Source organism: Triticum aestivum, chromosome 2D (assembly GCF_018294505.1).
Source record: "Triticum aestivum cultivar Chinese Spring chromosome 2D, IWGSC CS RefSeq v2.1, whole genome shotgun sequence".
NCBI lineage: Eukaryota > Viridiplantae > Streptophyta > Magnoliopsida > Poales > Poaceae > Triticum > Triticum aestivum.
Window position 1 is genome coordinate 605347575 of NC_057799.1, and position 19257 is coordinate 605366831.

General features: G+C 49.2%; 2 long non-coding RNA genes across 3 annotated transcripts; one reads left to right on the forward strand and one right to left on the reverse strand.

Moving 5' to 3' along the window:
* Positions 1-4670: 4670 nt before the first annotated feature.
* LOC123054904 (uncharacterized) lies at positions 4671-11078 on the reverse strand. Its single transcript, XR_006426380.1, has 4 exons — positions 10688-11078; positions 8953-9488; positions 8561-8720; positions 4671-4955 (listed from the first exon to the last, which is right to left on the reverse strand). It is a non-coding gene; the product is annotated as an uncharacterized lncRNA (long non-coding RNA).
* LOC123054903 (uncharacterized) lies at positions 4750-8545 on the forward strand. Of its 2 annotated transcripts, XR_006426379.1 has the most exons (3): positions 4750-4980; positions 5793-8035; positions 8189-8545. It is a non-coding gene; the product is annotated as an uncharacterized lncRNA (long non-coding RNA). The 2 variants fall into 2 exon arrangements; XR_006426378.1 differs by having other exon boundaries at positions 5793-8545.
* Positions 11079-19257: the final 8179 nt, after the last annotated feature.

The following is a 19257-nucleotide window of genomic DNA, read 5'->3' on the forward strand; positions in this document are numbered from 1 at the left end:
CGTCAGTGATCGGGACCCAGTGTTCACGGGCCATGTCTGGCGCGATCTCTTCAGGATGGCGGGTGTCCAACTCCGCCTGAGTACGGCGTTCCATCCTCAGACAGATGGTCAGTCCGAGGTGGTTAACAAGGTCATTGCCATGTATTTGCGTTGTGTGACAGGTGATCGGCCTCGCGCTTGGGTGGATTGGCTCTCTTGGGCGGAGTACTGCTACAATACCTCTTATCACTCCGCCCTGCGCGCGACGCCATTTGAGGTGGTCTATGGTCGACCACCCCCGCCTATACTTCCGGTGGACCCGGAGACGGCTCGGACGGAGGTTGCGGGTGACCTTATCCGCACTCGTGACGAGATGCTTGCTGAGGTTCGTCAGCGTCTCCTTCAGGCACAGCAGCTGGCCAAGCACTACTACGACGATCATCATCGCGAGGCGGAGTTCGCGGTGGGTGATTGGGTGTGGCTGCGTCTCCTCCACCGCTCTACGCAGTCACTCGACCCGCGCGCGAAGCGCAAGCTCGGCCCTCGCTACGCCGGGCCCTTCCCTATCTTGGAGCGCATTGGGAAGGTGGCCTATCGTCTTCAGCTTCCAGCCCGCGTTCGCATCCACGACGTCTTCCATGTTGGGCTGCTCAAGCCTTTCTGTGGTGAGCCACCGGCGGCTCCTCCGGCGCTTCCTCCACTCGCTGATGGTCGCATTCTTCCCGAGCCGGCAAAGGTGTTGCAGGCGCAGCTCCGTCGTGGCGTCTGGTTCGTCCTCGTTCAGTGGGCGGGCCTTCCGGAGGAGGAGGCTACTTGGGAGCAGAGTGACGAATTCCGCCAACACTATCCAGACTTTCAGCTCGAGGACGAGCTGTTTGCGCAGGCGGGGAGAGATGTTATGACTGGTTTGGTCTATACCAGAAAGAGGCCCACCGGGCATTAGTATTAGGGGCTTGACCCACAAGTTATCTTAGGCAAGTTATATTAGGCAAGTTATCTTAGGCTAAAGTTATAAATACTAGTTGTAAGACACCGTTTGAGGCAAGCAATAAAGATATTATAATCTTCTGTTGTCCGGCTCCCCAAGGAGCCGGAACCCTAGCCACCGCACCTAACCCTAGCCGCGACGGTGCCCCATCGCCGGCGCGCCCGCTCCAGCCCTCGTCTTCCTCCCCCTTGTCCGTACAATCTACGCCGGAGGCCCGGTAGGAACCCTAGTCCTACCAAAAATACATAAGTAACTCTCCGCTTTAGAACTGTACTTGGCAATTTGCCATTTTTTAAAATCATATGCTATTATGATGAACTACAAAAGGTGAAACAAATGTCCGTCCTTATTTTAAGAACCCTGCACTTGATAAAGTATAGGAAATATCCAGATAATCATAAATTTAACTGAAGTTCAGGATGCATAAGCAGCAGTAAGAATCAAGTGTGTTAACTTGAGGATCCTCATGTCTCTAAAGTAATACGCAAATTTTAAGGAAGCGCCCTAGTGGGGGAAAAGATGACAGATCCAAAATGGCTGGCAATTTAGTGGCATTATTCTTTGACAAACTCAAGGTAGCAGTACTATTTTTAGCAAGTTCATGTGCAAAATCATTACAGTAGGTACCCTCGACATAGGTTGTAGGGAAAGTGCATATGTGAAATCATTATTGTACCTCCTTTTTTGTTCATGCATTCATATATGTAAATGTCCTTGCTGTTAGTTAACTATGCTTAAAGCAAAGTGCCTAAGACATGAATCAGATTACCTGAATTAGTAGCTGGAAGAACTCTGCCATGTACTATACAGCCTAATGTACCAGGTTGACACCTAAGAAATGGATATTTAGTGTCCATATTTTCCCTTTCTACAGTAGAAGATAAAACTAAATCAAATCAAAGGTCCCCGTGCATTGCAACGGGATGAAAAAATAGACACATGGATCCTTTGCTAAAAGAGAACATCATGCTCTCATCTTCAGACCTGCTACCATGCTTCGCTTTCCTCCGGTGCAGTCTCCCTCTTTTCTCTCAACATCGCATGCTTCGCAACTGAGCAAACGCCAGATTACGAGTGCCCTCACCGTGCATCGATGGCAGGTGCAATTTGTTTGAGCGAGGCTAGTTTTTGCTCGATGACATGGGCATTGGCGGACACCCTGAAGCATTTCATGCCTATGATTCTACAATTGCGAGCGTGGTGACGAGCTAGTCAGGAAGAGCCGAGCTCGGAATCATGAGCGCCTCCTCAACTATTAGAAAGCCTTCTCAGTTAAGTGCATAAAGTGATATATAGAATGATAAAAGTGTCCATTACTAATAGACGTCAAGAGCATCAATTTCGCAAAGATGATACCCTCAAACTTTCTATAGATTAAAATCTGCAAATATTCCTTCAAGTCGAAGAAACTGTTATATTAAATTTTCTCATGGAGAGCTCACCACATTTTCTTCCATACATGCTTTGAAAAGGCGTTTAATATGTAATCTGCATTAGACTATGTTGAGCTTCCAAATCATCTCCTAAATTTAAAGCCGAGACAGTCTGTGAGATACTAAATGACTGAACTTCCCTGAACCTTGTACTCATACTACAGTCAAAAAAATTGCCCACATGATAAATTCTGACATTCGCTCGTGTGGAAAGGATAACAAAAGCTGCTGCTACATACCTTGACATACGGCAGCAACAACATCCGAACACAAACAGCGGGCACCTTCAGCGAGCAGAGCATGCATCGTCTGGTCAGGGGAAGTGAAGAAACTTCACCACCATACAACATCATCGATGTACACAAACCAAGCCTCACAGGTTGTTTGCTCTAGGTCCATCTCTTTTGTAAATCTGAAATTGAGTTGAATTGTTGCTCTTGGCTCCACAGGATATTTTTCCTGGTCGGACGCGGATTTTTAGAGCATAGGCTCATGGACACCTCTTATCCATACCCTCCAATATAACTTTGAGATCCGTGCTAGACAACTAACTTACTGCGTGCAATTTTCTCTTTTTTTGCTTCCAAATAAAACAAATATGAACTTCAAACTTTGCAAGATAGGAAAACATTCTTACTACAATGAGAGAGAAAGCTTATAGATGTTTTGACCGACATAAACATATGAAATGAGATTTTCTTTATTCAAAAATGTTATTTTTAGTACTTCTGATGCACGAAAAAATCTGAAAGTTTTTTCCACATTCGAGTTAGAATGTTTGGTTGTCATGCAAAGTTTGAAGTTCATATGTTGTTTTATTTGGAAGAAACAAAAAAGAGAAAAGTCCTTGCACGAATCGCAATGCAGAGATGAATGGCTAGATAAGGAGGTGCACCTAAGCCTAAGCTCCACAGGATATTTTCCCTGGTCAATGAGAGGCAAGATCCATGGAGGGAGATTGGATATGTGGGTTAGAACTTGGTGTTGAACATGGTGTCGGGACGTTGTGGACGTAGTCAGGGCGCAGGTGGTAGAAAGTCAAGGAGGAATCATCCGCCGAGTCCTTGTCCTATAGACCAATGATTATTAGTAAAAATTATTTCAACAACTCATTTTCTAGTGTTAGATATATACCGCAGTAAGAAAAAATATGCATAGATGTGGAATAATATCCAATCTAAAAAGTTAGTTAATTTGTAAAGTATTAATATTTACAGCATGATGGGGTCGAAGTTCACGAGGTTGCTCGGCCTAAAAGGCAAGCGGTATGGACAAGCGTGGATTTCTCGCCTAGGTGTCCTTTAGGAGCTCGGTGGCTGGAGGATCTCCATTAATCAATTGTCTCTAAGCGCAACCGGGTTCGCCTCCCGGTCACGGTCATATGCAGATCGAGATTGATCTCAAAATTCCTCAGTCATCACCATAAGTCGCAACAGAAAGAACGCCATCGTGCTTGAGGGCGTTGGGTCCTCGGTCTTTTCGGCCATAGGCGATGCCGACGGTGGGCTCCTTCCTGCCACAGTCCTCAGTGCGGCGGAAATTGGGTGATTGTGACAACATTTAATAGGTATTTAAAATAGATAAGCATTTGAGAGTAGCTAAAAAAAGTAAAAATTGCTATGGTTAATAGATTGTTATACTGGTGATATATACCTGAAGTCCTGAACTAACCCATGATATTGGTTGATGTCAAAAAAAAATGATACTGTTTGTCTGCATCTTTGTTTCATTCCAAAAAGAAAGTTCAGATGCTTGTTTTTGTGATGACTTTGACATCTCCACAATGATGGATTTACCTTTTATGCGGCCAAAGCACTGTCAGAGTATGCATCATCTTATAATTGCACAAAAAGTATTGCGTATGTTAGAAGTTTGAATTAGGATTCAATCAAAGAACCTGGTAATAGCTGAACATAAATTAGGATAAAATTGCAATAATAATGGCCATCAATAGTTGCAACAGGAAGAAGAGGTAGATGGACAGCATGCAGGTTTGCAGGTTTACCAATAATTATTAAACCCATTAACAGTCGCGCAAAGGGCACATCCTGGCAACGTCCACGTCATCAGAAGTACGACAAAAAAACTGTGTTTAGCGATTGGGTGGGAAAAGGAGATCGGGGTCATACCTCCTTTTGCCTTCCTTCATACGCAGCCTTCTTCCTCTCCTCTCCCCCAGAAACGCCCCCGCCGCCGACTCAATCCGCCCTGCTCCGCCCGCGACTCAGCCCGCCCTGCTATGCCCGCGTCTCCAGTCTACTTTGCCCGTGGCGACCTCGTGCCGATCTGGCCGCCCCGCGGCCGGGCACGATCTGGAGGACCAACAGGCGGTGGTGCACGGTCTGGGCGGCGGCGACCTGCGCGGCCCAGGTGCTGCACCGATGCCTCCTTCCTCCGTCGCCCAGGTCCAAGGCGGCTCTCTTCTAGCCAACCACCAGCCATGCGTCGCCCCCTCCTCCTTGGCCGACTCTCTCCTCCTCTAGAGAAGTAGCACGGGGCTCGTTGCTGTGCCTGAGCCGCCACAAGGACGTTGGGTGGAGGGGATCCTGAAGTTGCTGCAGGTAGAAAACGGCGGAACATGTGAGCTCTTTCTCCCTCTTTTCATCATCTCCCCGCTGCTGCTCTACTAGCAGTAGCAGAAAAACGCCACTGACCTTGCCCAAGCTGAGATTTTTCTTCATTACCTTGCCCCTGTCCTGTTTGATGAATTGTCTATGAGCACATTCATCATGTGTTTCATGTTGTATTTTCTCCTGTAGGGAACTCTAGGTTCTCTGGTTGGGTTTCTTTTCATTGCCTTGCTCGATTTGTGTTTGCTGAAAATATATATGAGCTAATGCATTGGTGTTGTGTTCATATTTGTTTGATCGATGGAACTTGAAGTAGTGATTTATTTGATGGCCTAACCAACACTGAAAAGATAGTATTTTAGGAAAGCGGCTAGAAATTTTTGGTTTCAAAGAGCTATACTTCTATTATTTCAAGTTATATATTGTCATGGATATTCCCTATGCTTGCTAAAAGATTCTAATCTTGCTCTATATCTGCCCTTAATATCAAGAAAACGAGTTACTGCTGCGGCATTTTATCTAGCCTACAACTCTCTGTTATTCTGCAATAGTAGTACGAGTCTTGGTACTGTCGTTACATCTGTAATAGATAGAATTATTCCTCAATAACGGGGCATCTATTGTGGCATCATCCATCCCTTCTGCGGTTGATGGCCGTGTCTCCCACAAACTACGCCCAAGGTGATTCACTTTTGCACCAACAAAGGCTAATCTCACCTTCTTCTTTTTTTGATTTCTTGCGGCAGTATTACAATCCAAGATAATTAACATGATATGTTTGTGTTCTGTCCTGATGGAAGCTCTCTTGTTGGCCTTGTGCAGTTGATGTGGTGAACTAGCGGAAGGAAGAGCTATGGTGGACAAAAACCAAGACTTGCAGTGGATGTGCTGAAATAGCTATGGGTGACAGATCCAAGACATGAGATTCTAACCATCTTCTTGCGAAGGCTTTCTTGCAAATCAGTGGATGTAACCATGTCATAGTTTGATTTTAAGTGCCATGGAATCTTGACAGTGGTCACATGCTCTTTTATCCTTTTTACTGCTAGCATTTTTATCACTCTGGATATTCCGTTTCTAATGTCATTTGAATTGAGATCTTTTTGTCACTCATCCATGGATCCTTTGCATATAAGAGGTGTTTTGTGTGATTGCAACCAGTCATATATGTTTGGTGTTTGAACATATATCATGATATATCTTGCTGGTAATGTTGTGCTACCATGGAAAAAACGTAGGTAGGTATGATTCTACCATCTCACTTTCTTGATGAGTTAAAATGTCCATATTTGTTAATCCCAGTAATATTCCTACAGGTTTCCATGTTAATTCCTACAGGTTTGCTACTGATTTTATCCTATAACTCTTCTACTTTTAACCACTGGTTATGCCTTTTTTTCTGGTATAGAGTGCTTTGTAGTGTCAGTGATTTACAAGGGCGATGCTTTGGTGCTATTGTTCATCGTTTCAATGTCCCCAAAGCGGTGCCTTCATTTTCTTTTTGTATCGGCTACATGTTTGTATGTACATTTGCACTTTTCTTTGTTTTATACATTTTCTTAGTGCACAACTAGCTTGATCAGGCTCGTGTAACTGAGAAACCGAGCTTCAGGGAGATCCAAATCATTTTAGAGGTTACAACACGATAATGGCATTCATAGTGTCCACCTTGAAGGAGTTACACATTTACTATTTTCTGTTTGTTGAGTTTTTTTTTTTTTTGGATTCCTATGCATTAAAAAAATAGTGAATCTTTTGCTGCATTTATTAGGACTAACGGGCTAAAATTATTCAGCTTTGTTACTAGTATATCTGAGCATACATATTGTGAACAATATCATAAGCTTTTGGGGATGAAATAAACCCAGTATGATCTAAGTTTCTTTCCTTGCACTGATTTTCTTTATCTGAATTTACAACAACATTTTGGTAGCGGAGATGGTCGATGGGGAGATGGCCCGCCTCTGATGCAGCTGGAGAACCAAGCTGCAGAGGTTCACTGAATAATTTTCGCATTTGATGTGTGACATCTGTAACTACTACTAGAGATGTATTACTTGATGTTATCACTATGTTGAAGTTCTCTTAAATTCTAATGTTCTGTCCATGAGTTGGGTCACTTCGGGCGTTCTTGTCGGTAATATACTGGTGCTTTTGTTGTAGGATTATTTGGTGTAGCAAGAATGATAGTTCTAGGCCAGAGCAAACAATGGATAGGAAAATAGCTGCCTTATTAACCAAAACTGAATACTGAAATGAGGATTTTTGGGAGTTCAGATGAGATAGTAACAGATCTGGCTGAGTATATCTCGCAATTTTTATAAATATCTGTTAAAGAAAGTGGATACTTCGCTATTGTCATGTCTGGAGTGCCACTTGTCTGTTTTTTGGGGTAATGATTTTTTCTATTCTTTGCTAGCTATATGCCTTTTTTTTTGCACACGAATTTTCAATACAGTATGCATTATTGTGTCTAAAGTATCCTGTTTTTAATTTATTAAAAGGTAACTTTGTGAAGCGACGTATATATCCTGCTCTGATGAACGTGATGTAGCAAAGAACCATGCAGATAGTATTATGACCTGATGTTTTAATTTATAGGACCGAGGCTTCTTCTTGTGTCCGTACGAAAGCGAAGCTGTACCGATTGGCAGTGGAAGGAGCGGGGCATGGGTACATGAAGCCTGGATATAATCTGCTTTAAACTATTTTTAAGGGAATTCATTACAGCATACAACAAGTTCGGACCAAGAAAACTGGTATTGCATTTGGCCTGTTGCATTTATTCCTTGGGCTGGTGGATGGATAGGAAGTGGGATTATATCAATGCAATATCTGAATGCAATGATGCACCTAAAAGTTAGGCCTACCGATCGTTAAATATGCATAGCTGCCTGGTTTAGCTATGCTCCAATTGGCTTGCCCTGATTGTCGATATTATTTCTCTCATAACTTAATTGATTTCTTGGTTCTCACCTAGGCATTTTGATTCTCTCAAATCTAATGGCAAAAGTTCATTGCTTACTTAAGAGGCATATGTGCTAACGGTGACGATCAGTAGAAAGGTATGTGTTATTTTCCACACTATGTGCCACCCTCCTTGTTTTGAAGAAATGTAAGTGTTCGCTTAGTAAAGTATCTTTATGTTTTCATGCATGGATTTTACTTTAGTTTATAAGAAAATTGTAATGTTCTAAATTTTACTTTTAACATATCAGGACAACTCAGCCGTGACATTAAAAAAGAGCAAACAAGATTCCGGCTTTGGAGTCTGAGCCGGTATTCACTTGAATGTGTAAAGTTTTGTGTTTCTTTTCTCGAATAACATGTCTATTATATTTAGGTTCACATATGGAATTTCTCTGGGCGAACAACCTTCATATTTATATCATCGTCAGTGTGGACCATGTTTGACAGCAGCAGCCCATAGTTTCTTGTCATTTTCGTAGTTCTGAGAAACTTTTCTTAGTTGGTCTGTTCGTTTGTCAAGAACTTGTTGTGCAAGTTATTATGTTATATGTTAGAACAATTATACCTATATATAAAAAAACTAGGACAGGACGATTCTTAATGCATTAGTTTGTACTTACCAAAATTATCACTTTGCACAAGCTTTTGGTGAAGCTCCATCTTAGGCCTGATAAGTTCCTGATTGGTAGATTCTACTAAAGACCACGGACTTCATGGTGCATTGGCTGGTTAGCTCCTCTATCTGTTTCTCGTACTTTGGGATCAGTTTAGTGTCCTTTTCTGCAATTTTTGTACATTGATCATATATCAGGATTACATGAGATATGATTGAAAAATAGTTTGTGAAAAAACCGACGTGAATAGGTGAAGAAATCTCAACATCAGTTAACATTCTTTGCATAAGCCACTCCCAGGTGTACCTAACTTTGTTGCTTTCACGTTCAACGCAAAGATTACCGGTGGGAATGCAAGCTCGAGAATGAGCACATTGCATCTAAAATAAACAAAGTACCTGGTGTTGGTGGGGCTTTCCGAATGCAGATGCCGCAAACCATGGGTTCCCTCTTACTCCCTTGAAGTTGATGATAGCACCATTGCTCTTAGTCCAAAAAAAAGCCCTAATGTCAAGCACCTGAAGGGGCCTGTTACCTCCAAACTACCACGAACACATCAAGTTCAGACAAAATCTATGAACAAAAAAGGTAGACTGTTTGAGCCAAATGTGGATAGGGAAACCATGCAACGAAATTTAAAAAGACAGACAGGTCGTAAGTTTGCCTTGTCTTCTTGCACGAGCACATCAAATGATCTGATTCCTTTTGGCCCATCCGTGTGCATATCCAGATAATAGTCTCCAGGGGCAAGACCATCGAATTTGTAGCTGAAATCGTTGTAGTGTGCCGAGTTGTACAACGACGGATAGTCGCCGCCTTCAACTATGCTCTCAGATGTCCCGGCCTTTAAACGAACAATCACTGGCAAACTTTGCAGAGGGGTCATTGCCTTCAATGGCACACCCGGCGGCATTGATGAACAAGACACATTCACCTGCTTGAGAACACGGGCACCGAGAGGGTAATAAGAAAAACTTCAGACAGAGCTAACAAAGACATTATAAGATGTGAAATGACATTATAAGGTTTTCTTAGCAGGGAATAATAGCCTAGCCATAGCATGTGAAATGAGCTAAGAAAGACATGCTTGGCCAATCTCAAGCAGGGGAGGGGCCAAGGTTAACTCTGAAAACCTGAATCTATTGACAGAAATGAGATTTGGGTGCAGTACAATCCCTACGGTTTATCAATCCGCGCCAACTCAAGGGCTCCAACCAGATCCACTGCGATTCATGGATCGTGATAGCTAAATCGACCGCATACACGATAGGACCAGCGAAGGCTAAGAGTTAACTAGATAGAAATGCATCCGGGAGAACTTCAGAAACCTAACATGGAGGACGACGGTGCTACGGCCGCGCGGAAGAGATGGGAAGGAGAGCACCACCTGTGCGGCAGTCGGCGTGCCTCATACCGAAATCGACAACGCGGGGGCCGGAGACCAGGATCATGGACTCCGCCTCCGCCTCGGGCGGCGCCGGTGCCGGGTTGGCTGGGTTTGGCACCGCAGGCCGGTGTCGCTGCCTCCCAGCCCAAGCGGTGTCTATCCGTCGGTGACGTAAGCGCCGGTCGTGCCCATCCAAGACGTACACTGGGGCAGAGCCGGTCAATGACGGAGAAGAAGACAACGCCATCGCTGCCCCCGTCCTGTTCGCCAAACTGTGCCACCGATGCTCTCCGCCCCAGGCCTGACCCACGGCAGTCCTCCTATAGGCTGTAGCTGCGGCATGGCGGCGCCCGTGCACAAGCTCCAGGCGGCCGCCAGTCGCTCCGATGGTGCTTGAGCAAGACAAGTGCGCAGAGGTACCGCTTAGGCGGCGCGCCATGGGTGCGCCCCAACTGCTAGTTATCACCAACCATAGCTGTTTTCTGTTTGTAATAGGAATGTTTAGCCATTTTCTGGGTGGCTTCCTCTCATCCCCGAGGCACCAAGAACCACGCAGGATAGCGGCAAAAATCACACTCACAGACAGCATCGCCACAAGCACACACAACAGCGGTCAGCGGCACATCACACGCGCGCGCGCACACACACATGCACCTGCGTCAGCAAGCACACGCAGACACTAAGAGAGAAAGAGACGGAGATAAAGTGGTGTGTGTGTGTGTCTGAGAGAGAGATGGGGATAGTACCAAATCCGAAGCGACATGCAGCCAATCAGCCAAAATTTCATCGCCCGACCAAGCCCTGGACGCGACATGCCCAGCTGCTCGGTCCCCAGCCCGCACTATCGCGGACGCCTTTTGCACCGGCGGCATCCCCGAGGGGTCCCCAAGCCGATGCGTGATCCGACGCGGCGGGAGGGGCTGGCCCCGAGGAGCGGCGAGCAAGCGTGTCCATCGGTCTGGAGCCTGGCCAGCGCCAGTAGCTCAGGGGATCGGCGTCGGCTCCTGAAGGGGATCAGTCTCGGATCCTGGACGCGGTCGGCGGCGGCTCCTCAACGGGATCGGCGGCGTCTCCTGAAGAAGATCGATGGCTCCCGTCGAGGTAGCGCAAGGATTGGCGGCGGCTTGATGTGCGAGGGCGGAGGCGAAGGGATCTGTTGTGCGAGTCGTGGGTGCGAGTGGTTCTCGCTCGAGGGCACCCAGGCCTCCCTCGTTCGTGCGTGCGATTCGTGCACGTTTTTTATTCGCTGGTTTTTTTCGTAGGTTTTTTTTCGTCCGATTTTTTGCTTGCGCGTGGACTACCTGAAGGCATCGCTACGAGGTTTGGTTTGATTCTCTTGCGTGCAACGGGACTACGGTGGTGTTTGGTTCTCTAGTCCTAGGATTTTTTCTAGTCCCAACTAAAAAGTCTCTAGTCCCTAAAAAGTCACTCCCTGTTTGTTTTCAGAGACTAAAAAGTCCCTAGTCTCTTCCTAGAGGTTATTAAATGACCATGTTGCCCCTAGTATATAGAAAAATAATAATCAAACAACACCATGGGGTGGCGGGCCAATGGGTGCATGGAGGGGCATTATTGGAAAAGTCCCAAAAAGACTCTCCTTGAGAGTCTTCTTCATTTAGTCCCAAATGCCTAGTTTAGTCCCTAAAAAGTCCCTCCCGTTTGGTAAAAAAGTCTCTAAGAGGGACTTTTTCTAGTCCCTACATAAAAAAGTCCCTGGAAACAAACACCCCCTACGTGGGAGGTCGGAGGAAAATAAATCAGAGAAAGGTGAGACTAAAATAAAACGTGGACGGAGACTACCAGGTCGTCCCTTAGAGCATCTCCAACAGCCGCGCTAAACGAGCGCCGCACCGCAAATTTGGCCATTTTAGCGCGCGCAACCCGGCGGGTCACTCCAGCGGGCGCGCAATAACCGCGCGCGCGGTATAAGGAGTTGGGCGCGCGGTCGGATTCGCTATCTCGCGCGGCGTATTTGGGGCGCTCGTGCCGCACTCTCTCCTCTCCGCCTCCTACGCCCCGAGCGCGCCGGCACCGGCGAACTGCACCCATGGACGCACGCGCCGGCACCCCGCTCACCCCAGCCTATAGCCGCGACCCCTCCACCGCTGCCGCGCCGCCGCAAACCCTAGTGCGGGGGGCGTTGGCCTCGCCTCCGCCGGAGCTCCGCCGACCATCGGCCTCGCGCGCGGCCTCTTCATGCCACCGCGGATGACCTCGGCGGCCGGTGGCGTCGCGTCGGCGCCGGCCCGAGTCGCCGCCCCCTCCTTGAAGCTCCCCAATGCGGCACCGCCAAAGAAGGGCAAGACATCGGCGAAGAAGAACAAGGCGGCGGACGCCTCCGGCACCTTGAAGGCGAGGAGGAAGAAGCTTGCAGGGCGCGCGATGGGCGCGGCGGCTACCAAAGCGCCGGCGAGCTCACTCGTTGAGCCGGCGGCCGACGCGCACAACATGTTCGACGAAATGCCCCCAAGGTAGAATTTTTTTCCAACTTTTCTTTTCTTGTTATTTTTTCAATGCATTCATATAGATAGCTTATTTGCATTGTTCAAAAAACTTTGTAGTCTCAACGATGATGCATACATGTCAACTATGGGTGTTTGCTCCAATAATTCGCATTGGTCTCAAACCAATGACATCCATTTCGAAGACCATGAGTTCGAGGTGGACGAGGAGGGTGAGGGCATTGTCGACGCGCCGAAAGGAAGAGCGGGCAATTACACCAACATCGATGATATCTTACTATGCAATACTTGGGCGGTTTAGGTGCCATGGGAGGCATGGGTGCACCTTCGGCCGCCATGGGTGGCTTTGGAGCACCCCCCGACGCTATGGCCGCCATGGGAGGCATGAGTTTTGCTTCTCTCATGTAAGGCATGGGTGCACCTCCGGCCGCCATGGGCGGAATGTCTTTCGATGTGCCTCCTCAAACACATTCCCATGAAGATGCCGTTGAAGATATTGCCAACACCGTCGGAGCTTCACGTGATGCGGTGCGTGATGAGGAGAGGGAGGAAGATTCATCTTCGGAGGCGGAAGAATCGTTTTCGGAAGATGAGGACGAAGACGAGGAAGAGGATTGATGTGTCTTTCGTTTGTGTCTTGAACTTGGTTTGCATTTTGAACTTGGTTGGATAAACTTGTGGGCATGATTTTGAACTTGTGGGCATGAAGTTTTATTCATCAACTTGTTTGTGTGAAATTTTATATGTCATGTTCATTGCATTTTGAATGTATCAAATTCATTTTGTGTCCAAAAGGCCATATATGCAATGCCGCGGCGAGTCACGCGCGCTGCATTTTTTGCGCGGTGCTGGAGCGGCGCGCGCTGCATTTTAGCACGGCTATTGGAGCCAGCGCTAGCGGCCGTGCAAAACCAGCGGAACGGCGCGCGGCAAACTAGTTTTTTGCGCGCGGCGCGAAGCGCGGCTGTTGGAGATGCTCTTACTGGTAGAGATATTATAAAATATACAATTATTGTGTATATAATGATATTTATTCTGCAACGTACTTCTTGATAATTTGTTCTGTAAACTTGGTGAAATTTTCAATGTTTAACTTCAAACAAAATTTATAAGTTTCACTTCCGCTTCGGTAGACACCCCCCCCAAACACAAGGACGACCGAGATTGCCCAATACCCCTTCATAACAGAGGGCAGGATGGACATATTTTGAAAAAGCTTCCCCCGCCCGCCCGCAAAAAAAACAGCCGGAACTATACGTATATGAATACAGCCCGCCCGCCCGTGAGGGAAAAAAATTAAACCGCCCGTACGCACGCGCCTGGTGACGTGGCAGGCATGCAGACGTGCCCGCGCGGCCCGCCCGCGATCAAAGCGGCAGCCCCGCAGTCAACGCGTCGTCTTCCGCGCCCCGCCGCACCCGTCACGGACCCACCCCCAACGTCCCCCGACCCCACGCCAGCCCGCACCCGTCGCGTCCCCTGCCGTTCGCCAATCACGGCGCCCGAGGCGCGCATGCACGCAGGCGGTTGCACGCGTGTGCCGCCTGCCGGACGCCACCGCTGCCGCCTGCCGCCGCGCCTGCCGGACGCCACCGCTGCCGCCTCCTCGCCTGCCGCGCGACCGCTGCCGCCTGCCGCCGCGCCTGCACGACGGCCCCGCTGCCGCCTACCGTCGTTGTCGGCTCCTCGCCTGCCGCGCCGCCGCTGCCGTCTGCCGTACGCGACCGTTGTCGCCTGGCCTGCCAGCCGACGACCCCCGCCGCCTGGCCTGCCCCCTCCGGACGCGTCGTTCGCGGCGCCCGACGGTCAAAGCGGCTGCCTCGCGGTCGCCTCGCCTGCCGCGCGGTCATTAACGCGCCGGCGTTAATAGCCCCGCTGCCGCCTGCCCGCCTCCTCCCCGCCCCGCTATAAAACGCCACGCCCTCCCTCCGACGCCCACACCCGTCCCACCGACGCCCGCTGCCACCTACCCGCCACCTCCCCGCCCCGCCACCTCCCCGCACCCGATGGCCTTCTTCCGCGGCAGCAGCAGCACCGGCGGCACCGGCACCGACGACGACGTCCCCGGCGCATGACCGACGAGCATCAGAGTGCTGGAGACGGAGGAGCTCCACCGCTACTGCCTCCTCGTGCCGCCGGGCTGTCGTCTTCCACGCAACTGGAAGATCGACGCGGACGGCTTCGCGACGCCGTGTCCCGGCGCGACGGAGGAGGAGCTCCGCAACCATCGCGGCAGCCGGCACAACATCGAAGGCCGCAAAAAGTTTTGGTGCGGAAAGGATTATTGGGAGGTTGTGACGCCCGGATAATTATACTACAGTAAACCTACGCTAGTGATGACACGTCACCTCTGTTAGTGTTGATAATCTCGCGTTAGTTCAAAACCGGATCAAAATTCAAAGTTCTAAATCAAGCAAACAATAAAAGTTTTCAAATACTAAAACTAAAATGTTCAATAAATAGTAGATAAATCAGAGGCTATGATAAAATAGTAAAGAACATTATTGAAATTTGATAGGTGACTTAAACATCCTCAAACAGTGGCTGAAAACATTAATTAATATCCTTTTTATTAATACAAAATAAATATGAAATGATATTTACCCCAAACTAGTTTTTGGTGGTAAGGCATATTGTGCTGTTATTTATGGGCCAGCTATCATATTTTACAAAACTCACTTGGTGCCCAGACAATTAGCCAAAACAGAAAAAAAAAATAAGACAAAGTAAAACAAAAAGAAAAGAAAATGACCCCCCTGGACCAGACGGCCCAGCTCGCAGCCAGGCCGGCCCACCTGGCCCATCCGCCGAACCGGCCCGTTCCCCCCCCCCCCGGTCGCTCTCTCCCCTTCCCTGTTCCCCCGACCAGGGTCGGAACAGGCGCGCGTCCCCGCCGGACCCCCCTCGCCGGCGTCGAGGAGGGGATAAGATCGCCAGCGCCCCCGCCTCCACTGACCCCTCCCCTCGACGCCTCGGCCTCCTCCCCACCTACCTCCACCAACTCCCCTCTGCATCTCGGTCGCTCTCTCTCTCTCTGGCCCTCCCCTCGCCCGAGCGAGATCGCCGCCGAAGCCTCGTAGGCGTGGCCCCGACCACCGTTCGTCGAGCCGCCGATGTCCCCGAGCTCCCTCTACGTCGTCCTCGTCGACCCCGCGCTTCAGGACGACCTGGGGTGCCCTGCAGCGGCCGGGTCACGCTTTTCCCCAACCTCGGTCGCCGCCGCCCGCTGCGATTCATCCCGCCTCCCCTCTGCGCTCCCGTTCACTCGAGGGCCTCCGTGTGCCGCGCCGTAAGCCTCCACCCCCTCCTCCTTCCTCTGGTTCCTCCTCATACACCGTAGAAGGCTCGCGGTGCCGCCGTCGCCATTGCCGCATGCGGCCTCGTCCGCGAGCTCGTTGCGCTCACCCCGTCCATCTCCGAGCCAAGCGGTGGCCTCCGTAGAGTTGCCGGAGGTCCGTAGAGCCCGCTAGCGTCGTTTGTTAGCTAGAACGCAGCCCGTAGCGTGGTTTTCGGAGATGCCCGTAGTCCGGCGCCGCCCGCGGTCGTCGTTGAGCTCCACTCCGGCCACCCCCGCTCCTGGGATCACTCTAGATCGACGCGGGATGATCTACTCGTTCGAACGCCACCGAAAACGCGCGGAATGGTGCCCTGTGCTGGAAATCCGAGCAACTCCGGCGAACTCCGCTGCTGGAATGGTCGCCGGCGTGTCTCCGGCGCCGCCCGCCGACGTGGCCCTCCGGGCCCCACCTCACAGCCACTAAACACGGGCCCCAGGGCCCCCTTGACTTGTTGACCGCGGTCAACGTGCTGACTGGGCAGGCCCCAGCCACTGACGTGCGGGCCCCACCACTTAAATAACTAATTAAAATGATTTTTAATTAAAAGTAATTAGTTTAACTAATTAGTCTATGACATGTGGGACCCAGCTGTTAATTAACCACGTTTAATTAAAATAACCCACTGTTAGCCCTCTCTCTATGACATGTAGGACCCACTGGTCAGTTTGACCTGGTCAGCGAGTCTGTTGACTGCTGACGTCATCAGCACGTCATGCTGACGTCATTTTATCTTTTCTGTTAATTCAAATAATTCCAGAAATTCAAATAATCTTTGAAAATTCATATCTTTTAAACCGTAACTCGGATGAAAATGTTTTCTACATGAAAGTTGCTCAGAACGACGAGACGAATCCGGTACGCAGTCCGTTCGTCCACCACACCTCCCTAACCTATCGAACTCGCAACTTTTCCCCTCCAGTCCGTCTGTTCGAAAACGCGAAACATCGGGAATACCTCCCGGATGTTCCCCCCTTCACCGGTACCACCTACTGTCGCGTTAGGACACCCCTAGCACCGCTCATTGTCATGTCACGCATCGTCATGCTTATGTTTGCATTGTATTTACTGTTTCTTCCCCCTCTTCTCTCCGGTAGACTACGAGACCGACACTGCTGCTGCCCAGTTCGACTACGGAGTCGACGACCCCTCCTACTTGCCAGAGCAACCAGGCAAGCCCCCCCTTGATCACCAGATATCGCCTACTCTACTCTCTACTACTTGCATTAGAGTAGTGTAGCATGTTACTGCTTTCGATTAATCCTATTCTGTTGCATAGCCTGTCATTGTTGCTACAGTTGTTCCCCTTACCTGCTATCCTACTGCTTAGTATAGGATGCTAGTTTTCCATCAGTGGCCCTACATTCTTGTCCGTCTGCTGTGCTATACTATCGGGCCGTGATCACCTGGGCGGTGATCACGGGTATATGCTATATACATTATATACATGACACATGTGGTGACTAAAGTCGGGTCGGCTCGAGGAGTACCCGCAAGTGATTCTGATGAGGGGGCTGAAAGGACAGGTGGCTCCACCCCGGTAGAGGTGGGCCTGGGTTCCTGACGGCCCCCGACTGTTACTTTGATGGCGGAGCGACAGGGCAGGTTGAGACCGCCTAGGAGAGAGGTGGGCCTGGCCCTGGTCGGCGTTCGCGGATAAACAACACGCTTAACGAGTTCTGGGTATTTGATCTGAGTCTGGCCATTTGGTCTATACGCACTAACCATCTACGTGGGAGTAGTTATGGGTATCCCGACGTCGTGGTATCAGCCGAAGCTCTTTTGACGTCAGCAACTGAGTGGCGCGCGCCGCATTGGACCGTAAGCTCGCGCTTGTATTAAGGGGGCTAGGTCTGCTTCCGGCCGCGTACGCAACGTGCAGGTGTGCATAGGGCGATGGGCCCAGACCCCTGCGCGCATAGGTTTAGACCGGCGTGCTGACCTCTCTGTTGAGCCTAGGTGGGGCTGCGACGTGTTGATCTTACGAGGCCGGGCATGACCCAGAAAAGTGTGTCCGGCCAAATGGGATCGAGCGTGTTGGGTTATGTGGTGCACCCCTGCAGGGAAGTTTATCTATTCGAATAGCCGTGTCCCTCGGTAAAAGGACGACCCGGAGTTGTACCTTGAGCTTATGACAACTAGAACTGGATACTGAATAAAATACACCCTTCCAAGTGCCAGATACAACCCGGTGATCGCTCTCTAACAGGGCGACGAGGAGGGGATTGCCGGGTAGGATTATGCTATGCGATGCTACTTGGAGGACTTCAATCTATTCTCTTCTACATGCTGCAAGATGGAGATGTCCAGAAGCGTAGTCTTCGACAGGACTAGCTATCCCCCTCTTATTCTGGCATTCTGCAGTTCAGTCCACTGATATGCCCCTTTACACATATACCCATGCATATGTAGTATAGCTCCTTGCTTGCGAGTACTTTGGATGAGTACTCACGGTTGCTTCTCTCCCTCTTTTCCCCCTTTTTCCTATCTATCTGGTTGTCGCAACCAGATGCTGGAGTCCAGGAGCTAGACGCCACCGTCGACGACGACACCTACGACACTGGAGGTGCCTACTACTACGTGCAGGCCGCTGACGACGACCAGGAGTAGTTAGGAGGTCCCAGGCAGGAGGCCTTGCCTTTTCGATCGTTGCTACTTTTGTGCTAGCCTTCTTAAGGCAAACTTGTTTAACTTATGTCTGTACTCAGATATTGTTGCTTTCGCTGACTCGTCTATGATCGAGCACTTGTATTCGAGCCCTCGAGGCCCCTGGCTTGTATTATAATGCTTGTATGACTTATTTATGTTTTAGAGTTGTGTTGTGATATCTTCCCGTGAGTCCCTGATCTTGGTCGTACACATTTGCGTGCATGATTAGTGTACGGTCAATCGGGGGCGTCACAAGTTGGTATCAGAGCCGACTGCCTGTAGGAATCCCCCTTTCCAACTCCTTGGCCGAAGTCGAGTCTAGTCATTGGAAAAGTTTTTACTAACCTGGTTGTGTGTCTTACGGGCCCACGTCGCCATTGGGTGGTACTAGGATCTTTTACTCCTCGACCTTTACTCTGGGACTCTGATCTCTCTCCTATTCGGGTTAAATGAATTTTGCTAAATCTAACATTAGGATCTCGTGATCACTTTCACCCGGAGAGCCCCTTATTACTGATGATCGTCTGCTGCACATGAAGACCGTGAAGATACTCTCCGCTGATAACCCGAGAACTTGTGTTCATCGCTTTTGCAATTCCCTTTCATCGATAAACTCCTATGGATAACCACGTATACTCGCCATTCATACAATGTTTCCCAGTTGATCTTGTTATTACAAGATACCCCAAAATTCTCTCTGTTATTCTGAGAATCCTTTGAGCTTACTGCCTTGCTGTTCTTTGTCACCTGAATACCCCTACGGATAATTCTCGCCCTTACCGAGTATCCGGTCATCCCCAGTTGATTCAAGTATCCCACAATAGTCTTCAAAATACTATTCGATCTTTCGAAAATCCTCAGGAGCCTATT